Source organism: Pavona decussata, unplaced genomic scaffold (assembly GCF_977016875.1).
Source record: "Pavona decussata unplaced genomic scaffold, jaPavDecu1.1 SCAFFOLD_321, whole genome shotgun sequence".
Taxonomy (NCBI): Eukaryota; Metazoa; Cnidaria; class Anthozoa; order Scleractinia; family Agariciidae; genus Pavona; species Pavona decussata.
In genome coordinates, this window is record NW_028145711.1 from 2019662 (window position 1) to 2039213 (window position 19552).

The 19552-nt window shown below is 37.8% G+C and overlaps 1 pseudogene; it reads right to left on the reverse strand.

Annotated features, from left to right (window-relative positions):
* Positions 1-2451: 2451 nt before the first annotated feature.
* Positions 2452-14288, reverse strand: LOC146453993 (uncharacterized; annotated as a pseudogene).
* Between the last annotated feature and the right edge of the window lie 5264 nt (positions 14289-19552).

Sequence of the window (19552 nt, forward strand, 5' to 3'; positions counted from 1 at the left end):
CAACGTGCTGGCCGTCACTTGTTGCTACAGTTTTCGCAAATTTATGGCTTACAGAGGCCATTGCATCCGTAATTCATCTTCATCATTAACGTCAGGTAAAAAAACCAGTGAAACTTTCCCTATGATGATTGGACGTCCAATAACCAAATTGTTTGCTTTCCCTACACACATGCGTATTCGCCTGACATGGTCTTCATGTTCGTTTATCAAAACTCAGTGCTCAATCCTGCTCGGAAAAATTTCTTTGCTGGAAGGATCATGTAAACTTGGTCCCAGGCTTCGAATTCAATGAAGTGATGCTTTATTCATGCTTTATAGATCTATGAATAATCATGTAAAAGGAAATAATATCATTATTGTGTTGAGGATTGTTAGAAGCGTGAAGCTCTTGCTACGAAGTTGTCAAATAAACATAATTTCGCGTGAGCCTGTCACAGATTACAAAACTAAGCAAGATGATTGAGCAGTAGGGACTATTAAGTAACATTTAATCGTTGTTAAATTGCAGATATTTAGATAATAACCAGCTGCAAAATTTACCAGAAAACATGTTCTCTTCCCTGGTTTCCCTTAGAAGCCTGTAAGTACCTTACAGTGGCATGTTTTATTTGTCTCTTTGCCACTACAAAATGAGTTCTTGTATCATATACTCAGTGCATTCTCAGAATTACAGATGGACGTCCTGGGGGGACAGGGGGAATGACTGGGATACTTTAAGAACGGTGCATAACCGTGGTTACAGTCAAGTTGTATGACACTTGGTTATAGGGGTTAAAGTGAGTAACTTTCCTTTTTGCAATATTGAGTGTATCAACTGTATCATGTTGCCATAGAACGCTTTGATTCCTCGTCCACGGATCAAGTCTAACACTCTAGTTTCCTCCTCTTTTAATTGTTGAGATAAAATTTAGAATCCTTATCGTGGTCATAATACCCAATTTTTAAGGTCACCCTGTGTGATCTTATATTGGTATATAAACTAGTGTTGAGTGTATGAAAATGATAGAAAAACAGTATAATAAGTTATTGCCAGTGTAATAAATTAAAGGTGCTTTCAACATCAAGACCAGAACCACACACGCGTTTCCTGGTGTCTTTGCTAAATACTTGAGGACACAAGATAGTATAATCGTAAAAAGTAAAAAAAATAAAAAAATAAAAAACACCTCGCAGTCCGAAGACTGAATTACGTGTACAATTTACAAAACAAAATCTATAATTAAATTCATCACAAAGGTCTATGATCATCCTGAATAAAAAATGTACAATCTAATGAAATCAAATAACTCAGAATGACCTTACGTTCAGAAAAATAGATTTTGATGATTTCGATTTCCGCATCTGTGATTTCCTAGCAACCCAGCTCCTCTCAACTTCTCTCATCGATATGTATCCTGCAATTGTTCACAAATCGCCCAACACATGCTCTAACTCTCACAAGTTTTATCCAACTTGAAAATCTGCCGGGCTATAAACGGGAAGGTGATGCTGGAATCAAAGGAAACAGAGTTGATTTTTGCACTGGCCCTCCAGACGTCCTCATTTTCTTCCGCACTTCCATTGTTGCTTCGGGACTTGGATCAATCTTTGTCTTTGGCCACGTTTCTTGGTCCTTGCCCTGAAAAGTGGATCTTCGCCACCATATCTCACTTTGTTTCAATTCAGCAACTGCAGCTCCTCTTGTCGGGTGATAAGCTGGATTCTCTCGGATGCTCTCATAGCGCCACTGACTAGAACTACTTGAATCATGTATCTCCCCAATCCGATTTACCACGAATGGCTTGAAGCTCCGACTGCGACCTCGTATCCACCACAAGACGTTCATGATGTCGCTCCAAAATGTCAGTTGGTTCCAGTCAAACTTGAGTACCTATGCTATAGATAGGGCCAATCTCAATCCCAAGACGGCTCCCATTAGTTCGAGCCTAGCAATACTTGTTGCCGACAAAGGTTCTACCCGTGTTTTAGAGGCCACTAAGCTGTTCGAGACTGTGCCATCCTTGTAAAGGTATCTTGAATATTACAATTGTTTGTAATAGATTTATATACTTTTTTTTTTATATTTTACTGGAATTTGGAAACGGCCTCGGAGAGGTCGAAACTGTGTTAACTTTTTAGCGTATTTTTTTTTTTTTTTTTTTTTTCAGAAAATCAATTTCTAAGAAATTACTTATCATTTTCCAATTTGCTCGTTAATTCCTTTCCAAGTTTGACGCATATTACGTATGTTGAGATAAAAGAAACTCTGGTAGTAGTTTGCTAAATACTTAACCTCGTAAGGGAGATGATTTTGTTTCTGTTAAATTTGTACTTGTTCCAGGCTGAGGTATAGAAACTGTGGGTGGACAGACTGTACAACTTAAATAAGATAATTGCGCGAGTAAGGTCTTATTTTCAATCGTGCGGTTTTTTTTTATTGCGTACAATAGACCTTTTGGTAGAATCTAACCTTTAAATAGCCAATTTGCGTTTAAGTTCATCAAGGTCAGCCTTACTTTTGAGCTTGATTATTCGCGATGTGGAGTCTTTTCGTAAACAAATAACGGGACCCTTTGACCAGCAATATTGATAGTACGGCTCTTCTTTGACTTTCGTAGCCTGGAATAGGACTGCTTGCATTGTTGGTGAAAGATGATCGTAAATTCTGGCCGGAGACAACGAGGACCCTTCAGGTAATCCAAACGCAACTGGGGCTATATTGCTAATTTCCTTCCGATGAGACATAAAAGATTCCTTAACCAGCCATGTCGCGAAACTGCAGACTATAGGCTTTGGATTTGCAGCGTTGTTTCTTTGTGGGACATGGTGGGCAGTGTATATTCTCTCCCATTTCTTTAAACAATTTTACACAAAGCTGATTTATTGTTGACGCCGTTTCATCAGAGCACACCTCAGGTACACTGACAATTATACAATGCTTTAGCAACGCGTTTTTGCTTGACAAGTATAATAACTAATGGAAACCTCATTTGAATATATGCATATAGAAAATGCGGTATATAAATACCATTACCATTACCAAACCTGTTTGCTTGGTCAATAACTACCGAAGTGGCTGACGAATCTTGCACAGAATGAGCTGCTGTTTACTATTTTCTTTCTTTAACAGCCCTATGGGGGTAAAAAGGGCACATCTAATTGCGAGAAGAAATTATAATTATTGTTACCGGAGAAAAATCGATTAAACTGAAAATTTTTATATAATGAAAGGAAATGAGAGGAAAAAAACAAACAAACACACGAAAAAAAAAAAATGTAAAGGGTCAAATCCCGTCCGATGCTATATCCAAACTGAAAATTAAAGAAGTTAAGTTGTGTTTCGATTTTCGTATTTATGAAAAGGAAAAAACATTGGTATGAGGAATGGAGGATTAAAGCTGAAGTGCCTGTGAGCATTTAATTGTTTCCTAATCTTCATAGCCTAAAGGCGAGCAAGGTCCAACCTTTTAGAACTCAACGTTGCTTGCCAAAAAGCCTGGAAGAACTTCATAGCAAAATAATGAATCTCCTGAACATTCATTGGTTCGGCTTTGTTTTAACCACAGGTAGTCAGTACGAACTGTTAAAGGTTGCACGCTATTTAATTTTACACTTCTGCAACAACCGCTAAGCTTTAGTTTGATTTTAGCTACGGGGGAAATAATCCATTAATTCAGAATGTTTCTGATACAAACCTGTGTTATAATGAGCTACACAAGTGAACCTCACTTACATCGTGTGGTGTTGTGTGATTTCATGGGTTTAATATTTTTTTTGAGTTTATCCCGCTGATGCTCCAAACAAAAGAGGAGAGGAGAAGCAAGCGAGTATAAAGAAAACTTGGGCGACGCATGGGATGCATTGTGGGCATCCTAAAAAAATCGACATTGTTATCAATGCGATAATTGATTAATAAATGAAGTTTTTTAGCAGCAACTTTCCATTTCCATTTCCATTTCCGTCCTCTTTCTTCAAATTACGTATTTGATGACAATTAACCGATACCATTCCAATAAAAGTACAATGGATGCCATCAAGCGCTTATTAACAGCGGTTACCTGTCCCTGGAAAAGTGCGGTTTTTTTTTTTCCCTTAAATCAGGCGATACCCTTAAAGGACTTTCCTATTGACCAACCAAACGTGGTGAGGTGTATTTCGAGAGTAATTAAACTTTAAATGAAAATATTCCAGTGCTGCCAAAACGTCATTACTTACTCAAACAGCTGGAATATTCTACACCTTTAAGTTCCATTTGTCAATAACAATTTAAATTAATGTTCAACTTTGGTATTTTGTCAAATTTTGAGTGAGTTGCAATTTCTTCAAGATACCTCCTCCTAAACTTCAGAATGCATTAAACGTGACATACATGCAGTTAAAGCCTATTTTCACAAAAGTGGGACCTGACTAAGGGTCAAGTCTATTTTAACTCAAAAGCACTAACACCAATCTACTAATGTATGGAATAAAATTTGTTGCCATTCTACGCTGCGTGCCATACAGAGCTCCGCGATTTCCTTAATATTCACGAATTTCAATCGAAACTAAACTTGAAGTCGTCCGACCGATAGACACATTTCTGAATCGAACTCTTTTAGAAATACAGTCATATCAACTAGATAATTATTTCTGGCCATTCATCCATATTTTAGAGAAGATCTACCCTTTTATTGGTATTTTGAATGAAACCTCTTGAGCTATTTTTCTTTTCCACGACGTGCTGGACTAGGTTGCTTAAGATTAAAACTAATCAGAATAAGTGTGTGCGTAGCATGTTCTTTGCGTATAACAGGGACAGTGGTATGCCATACTTAAATCTCTTTGGTATTCTTACACTTGAAAACATTTACAAATTTAAGGTGGCCCCTTTCACACATAAAATTACTAAAAACACTACTAATATTCCTAACATTTTCGAAGGAACCTAACTCTTGCCTCTGAAGTTCAACGCTACAACACCAGATTTGTATCAAACCTTAATCTTCATCGGCCGAAGATAATGAATAATTAAGGAGCTGCCACTTTTGCATTTGCAGGGTCTAAAATTTGAAAAAAATTCCCTCTAAATGAAAAAAAAAAAAGCTCTCATATAATAGCTTCTACAAGCAGTACAAGTTGTACCTTGTAAATATGCAATGAATATTGGGTATGCAAAAGGTACTGCCCTCACTATTGATTATCATTTATATTGCTTTTTTTTTTTTTATGTAAAAGTTGTAGTATGTCTCCATTACTACACTTTTATTATTCTTTACTTTTGTTTTACTTTAGTTAGTTGCACGTTATACGCCGGTTAGTTGCTCGTGGCAGTGACCAACTCGAAAGCCTAAGCTCCTTTGGTCACTGCGCACATTTTACTCGTCACATTTATGTAATTTAACGCTGTCTTTATTTTACTTCTCTTATATATAGTAATTTCCTTTTGTTGTAAACCATTGAAATAGTGCATAATAATAAAAACCTTTAAAGAACCTTGCTATAGCAGTGTTTGTTTTTCGTGACTGACAGTTGTTCATTTCAAGGTATATATTCAATATTCATTCTGCGCTCAATTAAAAGCGTTACCTTTCTTGTATGTTTGAACAAAATCAGTAGTTAAAAATTCTCTCCAAGACAAAGAATTAGCAAGGGAAAAAGTTCCTCTCTCCCTCTTATAGTTTGTGAACTGGTTTATTTACCTTTTGTGACCCAATGTTCATTTATCAACGTCAAGACTCCGCTGTTAATTTCGGTCTTATTCCAAATTAAAACCTAGAGGTGCTCCAAACTGAATATTTTGTCAAAACCCTTCTAGCACTTTCCAAAATGTCGGCATTACTTAAAAAATGTCTGCTCAGTTTACCATCCAGTTGTTCCCTGCATGGAAAATTACAGACTCATTGTTGATCCAGCAGAGACAAGGAGTACTTTGTTTTGCTTTCTGAAAGCAACTCAAATATTTCGGCGCATTTGATGAGCTATCACTTATCAAAATGCGGCGATATTAGCGAAGCAGAGCTGACGTTCGGAAAAGAGCGGGCATTCGCGAGCTTGACTATCTGCCTGAGACATTGAAATTTATTTGGAAAATATTGGCGAGCGGCAAAGTCGTGCCAGTACACTTGCTGGGAAGATTGTAAGTGTGGTGGGGTGGAGACAAGTCATAACTGGAGTGGTCGATGAAGTGATTCTCCTGTTTGGCAAAATCGCAACCGTTGGCTCGCGTAAGCACGATTTTTCGTTAGGCTGTGGTGTATTTTTCTCCGCCACCCGTTTTCATTAAGGTCTATTTTCGGTTTCCTCTTTCACAGTGTTTATCTCGCCAGACAACGTATAATTTTAAGGTAAGAGTGCGTTTCTTTTTTACCTGGTTTCAAACTCAAATGGATGAGTCTGTTGAGTTAGGATTGCCGCTGGAGCTCTTTTGACGTTGATAAATAAACTCTGCGTCACAAAACGTAAAGAAATCAGTCCACCTACTAATGTATAAGAAGGCGAAAGGAACTTTTTCCACAGCTAATTCTTTGTTTTGAAGAGAATTTTTAACTACTGATTTTATTCATATATACAAGAAAGGTAACGCTTTTTACTGAGCGTAGAATGAATATTGAATATATACCTTGAAAAGAACAACTGCCAGTCACGAAAAACAAAAAATGTTATAGCACGTCGTGGAAAAGAAAAATAGTTCAAGAGGTTCATTCAAAATACCAATAAAAGGATAGATCTTCTCTAAAATATGGATGGATGGCCACAAAATACTTTACCCTAGTGATTATTATTGTATTTCTAAAAGAGTTTGGTTCAGAGATGTGTCTATTGGTCCGACTGCTTAATGTTAAGTTTCGATTGAAATCCGTAAATATTAGGGAAATGGCGGAGCTCTGTATGGCACGCAGCGTAGAGTGCCCACAAAATTTTATTCCATACTTTAGTAGATTGGTGTTAGTGCTTTTGAGTTAAAATATACTTGACCCTTAGTCAGGTCCCACTTTTGTGAAAATAGGCTTCAACTACATGTATGTCTCGTTTAATGCATTCTGAAGTTTAGTAAGAGGTATCTTGAAAAATTGCAACTCAGTCAAAATTTGACAAAAAACACAAAGTTAAACATTAAAATCGTTATTGGCAAAAGGAACTTCAATGTGTAAAATATTCCACCTGTTTGTGCAAAGGAAAGACGTTTTGCCAGCACTGGCAATGTAAAGATAAATTGTAGGGTCCCAAATAGTTAATTTGGTAGTTTTGAAGTCACCTTGTAAACCGTCTGGCCAAGAAGGAAAGAATTGCATTGAGCACAGAAAATGTGATATTTGTTTATAAAATATAATGATTTATGTTCATAGAAAAAAATCAGCGAAATCTTTGAGAAGACGAAATTTGCCTTATCCGTTCTAGCTTGGACAGCCTCTTATAGTAAGAATCTGCGTTTATAGTTTTATAATGCGAAGCAAAACAATGCAAGTTGAGAAAAGTTACAAATTAATTAAGTTAATTGGTTACATTTCACTAACCTTTTCAGACTGGCTTTTGACTTCTGGGAACAAATTTAGTGTTACACCAAGCGAAGGAATGAATAAAGAGGGACTCAATGCGGCTTGCCTAAAAAGTATTTATATATCAGCAAGAAAACAAGATGGTCAGTTTTACAAGTCATCTTCCTTGAAGGCAATTCGTGCAGCCATTGACAGGTATCTTCGCATGCCTCCACACTTCAAACAGTTTTCCATTGTTGCCGACCCTGCGTTTACCGAAGCAAACAAGATCTTAGACGCATTTGTCGGGGAACGAAGAAAGTCTGGAAAAATAAGTGGTGTTATGCATTAAAAGGCCATATCGCAACAGCAAGTTGAGAAGCTCTTCCAAAGCGGTGAACTTGCTCTGGCGTACTCCAAAGATCCAGCACAGCTTCAAAGAACAGCGTGGTTCTACCTTGGCATAAACTTTGGAAGACGTGGCAAAGAAAATCAGCGAGATATGACACAGTCTGCCATGCTTGCCCTCAGAGCTACTCCACGAGGAGGAGAGTTTTTTTGACGAGAAACTATCAAGGTCGCCTTTCTAATGCCGAAGATGTGTCGGACGCGATGTTTCTGTGCCAGAATCTGCCAAATGCCCGGTGAAAACCATAAAAAAAATACTTGTTCCACTTGAATCCTAAGTTAGATTGCCTTTTTCAGCTTTCACGAAAAAAAACAAAAAAAAACAAGAAGCTTTAATCCTGACAAGGATAGAGTGTTGTACTGCAATTCGCCTCTTGGAGTGAATATTATAGATTCGATGTTGAAGTTAATGAGCTCTCGAGCAGCCACCGTCAAGGTGGCCTTTCTAATGCCGAAGATGAGTCGGACGCGAAAATGTTTCTGTGCCAGAATCTGCCAAATGCCCGGTGAAAACCATAAAAAAATTATTTGTCCCACTTGAATCCGAACTTAGATTGCCTTTTTCAGCTTTCCCGAAAAAAAAAAAAAAACAAGAAGCTTTAATCCTGACGAAGATAAAGTGTTGTACTGCAGTTCGCCTCTTGGAGTGAATATTATAGATTCGATGTTGAAGTTCTTGAGCTCTCGAGCAGGGATCCAGCCCCACCTCACGAATCATTGCCTTAGGGCAACTTCGGTCACCATCTTTTCTGACAACAACTGTGAGACGAGGCACATTAAATCAGTCAACGACCACAAATCCGACCATTTAATCGAAAGCTACAACAATCGACCTTCCCTCGACCAGCAAAGGGAGATGTCGAAAGCGCTCAGTTCCTTCCTTTATGGCCATGAAGCCATTTCAGCTGACAAAGAAAACACAGCAGGAAGGCAGCTGGACTTACAGGATACAAGCTCATCTACCACTGCAATTCAAGCATACTTAGCTTCATTTCTCGTCCAGCATAATCAAGAGGCGGTTTCCAACAACGTGAGAATTACGCACATGACGAGCAAGGGCTGCATCGCTTTCTTCCCCAGTTTAACTTTTACAACTGCTCCAATGTGCAAGCTCACAATAAATTTGGCGGAAGGGGTTAAACTTTGTATTGTAAACATTAACAGAAAATCTTTTCGCTTATTCAAGCAGCGAAAATTTGACAACGACAACGAAAATTTCAACGGGCGCAGGATTTGACAGTTTTTGATAGACTTGTGACAAGTCATAAAATGAGTTAAACCGGAAACTATCTGTATATTGTAACATCCGATTTTTTCTTACAAAATAAATTCGGGGAGATTTGTTATATCTTGGGGCGTTTTTAATAAACAATTATTCCACTTTTTGAATATGGGATGACTATAGCCAACTCGGCGCTACGCGCCTCGCTGGCTATTTACTAGAGGCATTATATTAAGATCGAGGTTTTTCGGCATTTTCCGCGAACCGCGAACGTCAAGAAGTCGTGTGACCAGTGCCGTCAGGTTTGCGGTTTGAGGTTGACGTTTGTACGACAAGACTACGCTCTAGAGCTAACTGATTTACCGCAAGTTTTTTTTTTTTTTTTTTTGCACCCTAAAACATCACAATCCCTCGTTTGAGAGAAAATACTACTTTTTTGGAACTATTTCGCTTATTAATCATTGAGTTCTTTTTCATAGAAACGTAATTTTGAAGACGATTTCTCAGCTAAAATAGAAGTGAACGAACGAATGAATTGAAAACAAACATGGCAGCCGGCTATTTGTTGCTGGAACTGTTTTGCCAGTCGGATACTTTGTGGTTAAACTACGATAAACAAAGTAAAATAAAAGCAGATCTTTGATGATATGTAAATGCATACTAGAAAAAGAAACCGAGATCTTCATCGCTCGAAGATGAACGAATGAATGCTTTTATCCAGCTGCATAACGTCCAGCATATCTATGTAGTCTTGTCTGATTTAAAGAGGAACAGCGATTTGGTGTTCTGCTTTCATTAATCAATAAAATCCAACAAACACACCTTCACATCTCACCTCTCACCTTCACATCTCACCTTCGAGCAGCAGTCATCTTGTTTTTGTAATTATTTTTTATAATCCACCAGTGCTGTCACCCGTGGATCTTAAGTCCCAAATATGAGCATACGGCTAACGTTGAACCGCTTACCGCAAACCACCGTTTGGCGTTTACGGTAAGATGGCCAAACCTTGATCTTAAGATCTCTACTATCTCATATCTAACGCGCGCTCGAGGAATAATTGTTATAAAGAAAATGCAGGTAGCACTTTCTTAAAGCCAACAACAGCTAGTAAATTCAGGGAATGAGATTCCGCTTCCTAAAACTTTCTTCAGCTTAAATTTTGAGCTATAACATCCGGGCAAACGAGATCGTATTAGCTTATACAACTATGTCCTTAACAGGCCACAGAACGATCAGACAACATTAAATAGTTCTGCTTTTAAAAATGTTACCGTGGGATGCTGGTCATAAAACCGTTTGTGTTGTCCAAAGCCAAAACTGTTCATATTTTATTGGTGTTCCCCAAAGAAAAAATGATGAAAAAGGTAAAAATCCCAAACCACAAAAAGCAAGACTACAAAGAGTTGTATTTTTCTTCAAAAATAGGGGAGTGCGTTATAACAGGATGAACTAAAACAAAAGAATGGCGCAATCTTAAAATAGCGGGCGACGAAGCTGCAAGAAATGGTTACGCAAGCTATCCATCAGGTCCCGTCATTGTAAATCACAATTGTATGTTCTGTCCATTGCCATTCGAAGTTCACGTCATCACGAAGTTCTGCATCTTCTATGTTGCTACTTCTTTAGAAAAGTGACGCTGTAGGGGTAGCCTTTCAAATATGATAATATAGTGAAATAAAAAAAAAGTAGTCAGACGAAAACCTCAAGCTGCGTTAACTTCGCGGAATCTTCCGATTTTATTAATATAGTACTAAATAAAACAGAGAGTAGTGACTGTTACAAATAAATGAATTGAGACAGCGCAGCGTTCTTATTTATTTACCTCTGCTTTTCACTTTCATTTTCGCTATTTTTTTTGCCTATGATTAATATAGCTATGTAATATATTTTAATGTTTGCCTTAGCTCTGCTATTTATTTTGGTCGCATTTGTATACTTTATTCTAATTACATAACTAAGGAAGTCCATTCCTTATAAGCCCAGTGGCTTCCCTTGGGCTTCGTCGCCATTATTGTTTAATAAGAATAAATATTTTTTTTGCGTTGGTACAATTTACGGCAAAGACAATAAACTGAAACTGAAGCGTGGCGCCGTGTGACCTCACGCAGTTAGAATCTACAACAAAGCCGAACCGATCAAGGCTTAGGAGATTCAGCAGAATTCCTTGCAGTCCTTCCATGGCGAAATTCGACTCGACTCCCAAGAAAATGGGAGGCTTTTTAGCAATCATAAGTGATCATGTGTTGAACAAGGTGCACCGTCCTTCCGCTTCAGGCAGCTATAAAGCTTAGAATAACATGAAACACTCACAGGCGGTCTTTTTAATTTTTGCCAAGCCAAGTCTCATCATTTAACCCTTCTCGTCCCCAAATCGATTTGTTTTAAAAACCAAAACAAGGATTTTGACTTTCTACAGTTCCAATTCTTTTATAATTGTTAAGTAAGTTTGGCTAATTTTATTTTATTTTTAAAAATTAATTATTGAGATGTAAAATTTAAGATTTTGATTTTCATGATAGGCAAGCAAATAATGACTTTAAGGTTTTCTTTGTCCTAAAACCGTATAATAACAATAATAATAATAATAATAATAATAATTATTATTATTATTATTATTATAATAATAATAATAATAATAATAATAATAATAATAATAATAATAATAATTATTATTATTATTATTATTATTATTATTATTTTATTATTATTATTATTATTATTATTATTATTATTATTATTTATTATTATTATTATTATTATTATTATTATTATTATTATTATTATTATTGTTATTGTCATTATTTATATATAAAATCTCTTTATTAACATATACCATGGAGCTGAAATTGCTATTTACAAGTTAAAAGTTGAGAAAAGAACTATAAAAACCTATTTACAATTCATTCCGATTTCGAGACTAATTTTCAAACACAAACTTTTTTAAAGAAACTACAAATTGAGCTGGCTCGGCAGGTTCTTAAATCGTACTAATGAAGCATGGCAAGCAATCCCCAATGACTCCTTTAAGAGAGTCGGAGGTTTACCTTTCTTCCTGAAGGGTAATTATGATTCGAAACTCTTAGACAAACCTACTCCTCTTTTTTATTGTGAAATGTTGGATTATTTCAAGGATCTGCGTTCAGGTTACCCTGATGTCCATAAAAGTGAATTTATTTTTTGGAACAACAAGGAAATAACTATAGAGAATAAATCTATTTTTTGGGCTCATCTTTTTGAGAAAGGAATCTGCTTTGTTCAAGACCTATTAGACGAAAACGGAAAAGTCCTGTCTCTTGAGGATTTACAACTTAAATATAAAGTTCAATTGAATTGTTTTTTAATATTTTCAAAATAATGCTGCGATTACAAGCAGCTTGAAGAAAACAGCTCAAGAAATTACCGTGACGAAAAGAGACATACTTAAAGTACAAGAGGTTTTCTACTTGGCTGACAATAGACCTCTCACCTTGACTAAACTGAGATGTAAGGACTACTACAATTTATTTCAGGAAGGTAAAATTATAGAGCCTACTGCCGTCAAACGCTGGTCTAGCCTCTTTCCTTATTTTGCCACCAGTTGGGAACAATCATTCAATACAATTTATAAATTGACGAAGGACAATAAATTAAGAGAATTTGGCTACAAAACTTTCCATAGAATTTAAGTAACCAACAAAGAACTTAAGAAATTCAAAATAAGGAATGACGATCTTTGCAATCAGTGTAAGAATCCTGATTCGCTGGAGCATACTTTCTTACATTGCCCTGTAAATATTAAATTTTATCTGGAAATTTTGTCATGGTTCAACGGGTCCCACAATACCCTTATAAATCTCTCCCCTGAGCAAATTTTAATGCAGAACTCTAATCTTGGTCCTATAAATGAAAACCTCAGACACCGTCTAGAACTTCTCATAGCTGTAACATTGATGTGATTCCTCTCAACTGTACACGATTTATAAATAATTTAAAAACACAATGGAAAATAGAGAGATTAACCTGAAGTAATTATCATCTCTCTTAGCTTTCTCATATGTAATTAATTATTAATGTAATTGTAAATCAGTATGTTGATGTAAGTAATTATTATCACTCTTAGCTTTCTCATATGTAATTAATTATTAATGTAATTGTAAATCAGTATGTTGTTGTAAGTAGTTATCATCTCTCTTAGCTATCTCACATGTAATTGTAAATCAGTACTACGTATGTTGATGTAAGCAAAAAAATACAAATGTCATAATAATAATAATAATAACAATAATAATAATAATAATAATAATAATAATAATAATAAAAATAATAAAAAACAACATCTTAATCAACATGTTCCAAACTATTTACAAGTTAAAAGATCCAGTTTCAAAAAAAAAAATTCACAGAAAATCAACGGACACACGCTTGGCCAGCGTTTAGGTGACAGTCATCGATGAAATCCCCTTGTGGAATTCTGTGGAAAGGTGTCCTGCCTCTTACGCATGTGTGTACCGAGCTTAAAATCTCAAAAGAAAGCAATGTTCTAATCCAAGTGATAGCAATGTGATAAGGTTCCTCATTCTTTTCTGGGAGCTTTTCGGCTAGGCGTTTGAGAAAGCAATTGCAGTCGGCTCCCATCCCACCGTTGGTCCCAAAAACTAGGGGAGTGAAAGATCCCATTTCAACGTCCAGCACTCTCTGTTGGTACTTCCGCTTTTTCTCCTCCTCCTGCTCTTTAAAGATTGTCGATGTTGCTTTTCCCTGGTTACACTTGGAGTTAACATGCATTACTCTGACATCTAAAAATGCTGTAACTCCTCGAGACCAAAAGCCCCCTGCCTTCATGTCCAGTCTTGCCTCCGGACTTGTCACCGCACTTCTGAGGTTGAATTTCTAAGTGTCGAGAGGTGGTAGTTTTGGTTCGACTTCAACGTTCGTGCAAACCTTACCAAGAAAAGAGGTAAGTAGGTTGCGAACGCCATCGTGTCTCTGCGCCACGAACCCTCCGTTTTGCATGACAGGGCATGGCAGAAGGTATACTTCTCCCCAGAAACACATTTGCTTGGTAAATCAGACAGGGGAACATTATACCTTAAACGTAGAGAGTCTCTAAATTCTTGTTTCTTTAGCACTAAGCCTTGATCAACAAGAGGTACTGCGGTAAGCCACGAGCTCGCACCCTTGTCTCTCGATTGGTTAACTGACCGCAGCAGATCCGAGGGTAGAGTGGAATCAATACTTTCCATTCTCGATTTAACCGACGCAATTTTTAAAGCTTGATGTTGTCTTTTTAACTCCTCCGTGGACCTCTCGCCTGCCACCATGAAAGTGCTCTATGTGGTAATGGAATCTACGTGCGATGCTGTTATTGTCGTAGAGCTGTGGAGCTTCAAACCGTAAGTCAGGTACGCCAAGCCCTCCTTGAGCTGGTGTCAAAGTAACAAGCTGACGCAGATTGCTAGGGAGGGGCTCCGTTTGACCAAATAGTGTTGGGAGGAGTAAGTCGTCAATCGCCTCTTGAATAGGGTCAACGTAATCTTCAAACGACTCTATTGTGCGCATGAAATAGGTAAACTTGGATTTGTAACCCTTCGTGAAAACAGTGTACGCTGCATGAGGCTGGCTCACTGCTATCTCAGATAGGGCTTCGAGTTCTCCTTTCCATCCAAGGTCCTTTTCCCAACAATATTGTTCTTTAAACTCTTGAAATCCGATGACGGCCCCTAAGTGACGCTGACCTTCAGTTGTAATATTAACATCATCTCCAAACACCTTCTTTGCCTCAACTGCAAGTACGTCCGACTTTACAATCAGCCAGCTCATTGGTCCATTCACTAGATAACCATACTTCTTTCCTTCCTGACTCAGGTGATTGTACCAATTATACAAGGGCACGATTTGTCCACCCCCCGTAGAGTCGTCGGCTAGCCATACTTGATTAACACCTGGTGTGCTTATCCTTAAGCTCTGGATCATGATAGATGTATTGACTGAGTACCAGGGCATGGCTAAGGGATCCCCCTCCGTTGTTGTTATTATTATTATTATCATTATTATCATTATTATTATTATTATTATTATTATTATTATTATTATTATTATTATTATTATTGTTATTAGTCGGTTCTAGGACAAAGAAAACATGTTAGCATTATTTGCTCGCCTATAATGACGATCAAAAATGGTTTGAATCGCGGAGAGCGTATGACTCAATTGATCATGGGTGGATGAAGAAGATCATGGAAGTTTACTAATTTCCAATATGGATCTGTGAATTCGTCAGCAAGTTATGCGATAGCTGGAACACTAGGATTATCATCACCACTACCAAGGGCAGTGAGACATCATTACCTATCTTTTTAAGGACGGTGCCTACTAATATCAAAGTATTTTTGTGCGGTTTATGACTATGCGGGAAAAGAAGATCTTAGGAAGGCCTATTGGAATCCAAAACGAAAATTGGGGGTAGCCACGCATTTTTCAGAGATGATTAAGCAATAATATCTCTAAAAAGCGCCAAAATATGAAGCAATGTATGGGATTTTTTCCTAAACTGAAGCTTAATTATCTCTAAAAAAAAGGAATGGTTACCCCCAATTTTCTTTCGAGATACCAAAAGCGTTTGCTAAGTTCTACTTTCTCCGCATAGTTTTAAACCGTGCAAAAATATTTCTGTATTAGCAGGCACCACCCATAAAAAACCCGGATATCTCGAGATGCGCAGAACGTATGCGCAGTAACAATAGTAGGCACCTAATTGAAAAAAAGGTCTCCTACTGGGTGACGCCCTCTGTGCAGGACTATTTACCCTGTGCCTCAATCCGGTTGGGTGGAGACTGACCTCTATTGATTGCTATAGGTTGTCGAAAACAATCACGTCCAAGATTAAGAACTTGCTCTATATAGACGATCTCAAGCTGTTCGCCTCATCGGAAGCGCAATTGAAAAGAGTTCTGGAGATGGGTCAGGCTAGGATGGGAGACATTGGGCTGCAGTGGAATCCCAAGAAGTGTAATGTGCTGCCTGTGAAAAGGGGGAGTGCTGTACAAGATTCGAAAAGATGCGTGGTGGGAGCGATGAGCGAGGACTGTAAGAAGGTTTCTGGGAACATCTAGCACAGTTATTGCAAGACGAGAGGCTGGCCTTGGAAGTAGCATCTGATACCAACCTGAGGCACCTACCTGAAGAGGTTATCCGTCATTTGGTCGAGCCCACTTTCGGACAGCAACAGAGTGAAAGCGTCTAACCAGCTAGCACAACCGGTACTGTCATACCTTATGGGGATAAAACACTGGAATCTTCTGACTTAAATAAACTGGATAGACAGGCCCACGAGAGCATCAGTCATAGCAGCAGGAAGCATCCATTTGGTTTAAGAGCAATTCGCCAGGAAAGTGAAGCAAAGTTGGAAATGAAAAATTTTAACCCCCTTTCAATTTTTGTGTGGAAGTAGGTTACTTTGGGGGATAAACAAAAACAACCATATTTGGATCGGCAGATGTATCGTTGCCCTGGTAACCGCACTAGATGACGTCGGCCTTAGGACCATGTTGTGAGCAAAAAGTTCCATTCTCAAAAAGTAAAAGTAAACGAGTGTGGTTCTTGAGTGCATGTGAACCAATTCAAATAAAATTCATACAGGTGGTAGAGCCACTCTCCCAGTTTATAAAATTTGCTGTTAAAATAACTTGGGTTTAATAGACAAGAAGAAAATGCTCGTCTTACTATGTTCCCTGTCAGCCATTTAGACAAGCAGAAAAAACAAGTACAGCCATATTCGTAATTTCTCCGAAAGTACTCTTTCCACATAAAGCAAATTAGCAGCAGAGATTACACAGATATTGACGTTTCTAAATATTATAAAATCAATTTGGGGAAACCATGGGTGCTGAAGACACCTGGAACAAATTACCAAAAATTGCAAAATTGGTAAATTTGAGGGCTCTAGTGTTTGGATCAAACAGGCTTTAGAGAGAGAAGACCAGCTTCAAAAGTATCTTTTATCATCTTGTCTGCTACCTACATTTAGTAAATAAGGTTTTTGGCCAACAAATTTGATGATATATAAATTGATACAAAACCTACCTTGAAGGTTTTGGGAATTTTTTTCAGGATGCTTTCGTCACGTGGTTCTCTCCAGTGTCTCTCTTCGGACGTTCCGATTTTTTGACCAAATCTAGCGCAGACTCTAATCTAACAGTTACTTCCATCGAATATCCAGTTTGCTGTGTTTCATTCCAGAGATTATGATACAAGTAGCCCGCATACACTTGACAAAGAATAATTGACAAGGTCCAAAACATGGTCGTAATACTTGCGATTTCTGCCGTCGAGCACCTAAACTCATCAATATTATCCAACGAGGAAGTAAAGTAAATGTGTCGAGATCAATGTACAAAGCAAATGCATGACTTTGAAAAATCCAAAGTAACGTCTTTGGCTAAAATCGAGTCAGATATTGCGATAGTCGACAAGCCAAGAATGGTGAATAAACAGAACGCATAGGCTGGAAGTCTGAGAAGTACGACTGCTGACCGGATGTAACACAATGTAATGAGATGTAACACCGGATGTAAGTGTACTGATATCTTCTTGTAATGGGGTTATTTTACAATGGCAATGGTAAAGAAAGCAAAAACAACAACAACAACAAAAAAACCAAAACCGAAAAACCGAATGAAAACAAAAACGAAGGAAATGAAGCTGAATGGAAGCTTGGGTGAGAATTGAACGCATGATCATAATAGCCGCACCCAAAACAAAAGATTGCTTTTTAGACTGTGAAAATGCAATTACAAATTCAGTTATGAGTAACTATTCGTGACAAGAGAATGAGAAATTCGCACGTGAAATGTTACATTTATTTACCTGCACGGCAAAGAATAAGATCGATTTCGTCGCTGATTTCATCACGGTTTATACCAAGTCGGTAGGCTTGCACTTGCCTGGAAATATCCCTTTGACATTCACTGAGTTTTATATTGTTTCCACTGCACTCACAAACGTCCCTTTTAGGATTATAAAAAAGGACAACTTCCCATTGTCCCGACCAGGACATTTTCCTTCACACGACGATATGCAAATTTCCCTTACAGTGTTTTTGATCGACGGCACAAATTTACTCCTGGTCACCCCTCCCCCCACCAAAAAAAAAAAAACAACAAACAAATAAACAAACAAACAGAAAAAAAATGCCAAAATTTGGGCAGGTATTAGGTACTGAATGTGAAAATTTATCGACCTAGAAAAGACTTATTTATTTCTGGAGGAGAGGTTGGTCAAAAATTTCAACTTCGTAACTTCTAATGTGTACGCTAATGCCCCAGATTAGCGACGTATCTCACATGCAGGCCATCCTTAACATCCAATAAGCAATAAATTAAAAAAAAAAAAAACCAACAAACAAACAAACAGACAAACCCAAGAAACATGGGCGGCTTATGTGGTTGCGTAAAACGATCAGTGAAGCGCTTTTATTTTGTCCTCTTTATTCACCACTGTAAAACAGTCATAAAAGCGAATCAAAAGTCGTCCTTTTATCCCTCTATCAATGGTATATTTAAAGAAGAGACAATGCCATTGCGACAATTTCGCTTTATCTGAAGCTACAAAAACAAAGAAACAAAAGCGCGTATATCGCATTTTGAAGTACATCCGGTCAGCAGTTTTGCTCCTCACATTTCCGGTTTATATACGTTTGGTCGTAAACAGGTCGTAAACAACCATTTCTTCGCCTCTCAACCATGCACCACGGAATGTACGGCTCCATTTAGCCAAAGACTTTATTCAGAATCGCCACAGACATGCGTTTGCTTAGCTGTGATCTTGATGTATCTATTTACAGCCTTTTTTAGTGTTACGTGCATAGCGGAAGTCTTTCGACATTCATCTTTCGACGCAGTCTTTCGACGTGCTATGTAACCAGGCCCGCATGTCTGCACACAGAAATGGTAAAGACTCTGTCCGAAGACTTGCGATGGCGAGTGATTTTTCTTAGATACATTTATGGTTCTTCTATGGAGGATACTGCACGAAGTCTTTTTGTTTCAAAACGTTTCGTTTCCAACGTAAGGGCGTTATAGGAGAGAACCAAGGATGTAAAGACTACCAGGAGGCGAGGAAGACTACGAGTGCTGTCATGTGAGTGAATTCGTGTTCATCGTGATTTTATATAATTTTGGAGCAGTTTTCAGGTATTTTCAGTTTGAAATATTGGCTTGTAGTCGTTTTTTTTCTAGTCCACAAGTACTTACTATGACTTTCTTTACACAGATCGTGATAACGCCTTGATAAGAAGCATGTTACTGACAAAACCGGAGTTGTTTATTGATGAATATCTTGATGGGTTTCATCATGTCACATTAGCGGTTTTTGTAAATAGCACCAATTCTCGGCCATTTTCCTCAGATTTCTCATCAACAGGGAGACCGAAAACTTGCATAGCTGTGCGAAACTCAGCGTCTGAAACAACTGGCAATTCCGCCATGTTTGCGATATGTGACTTGCACAC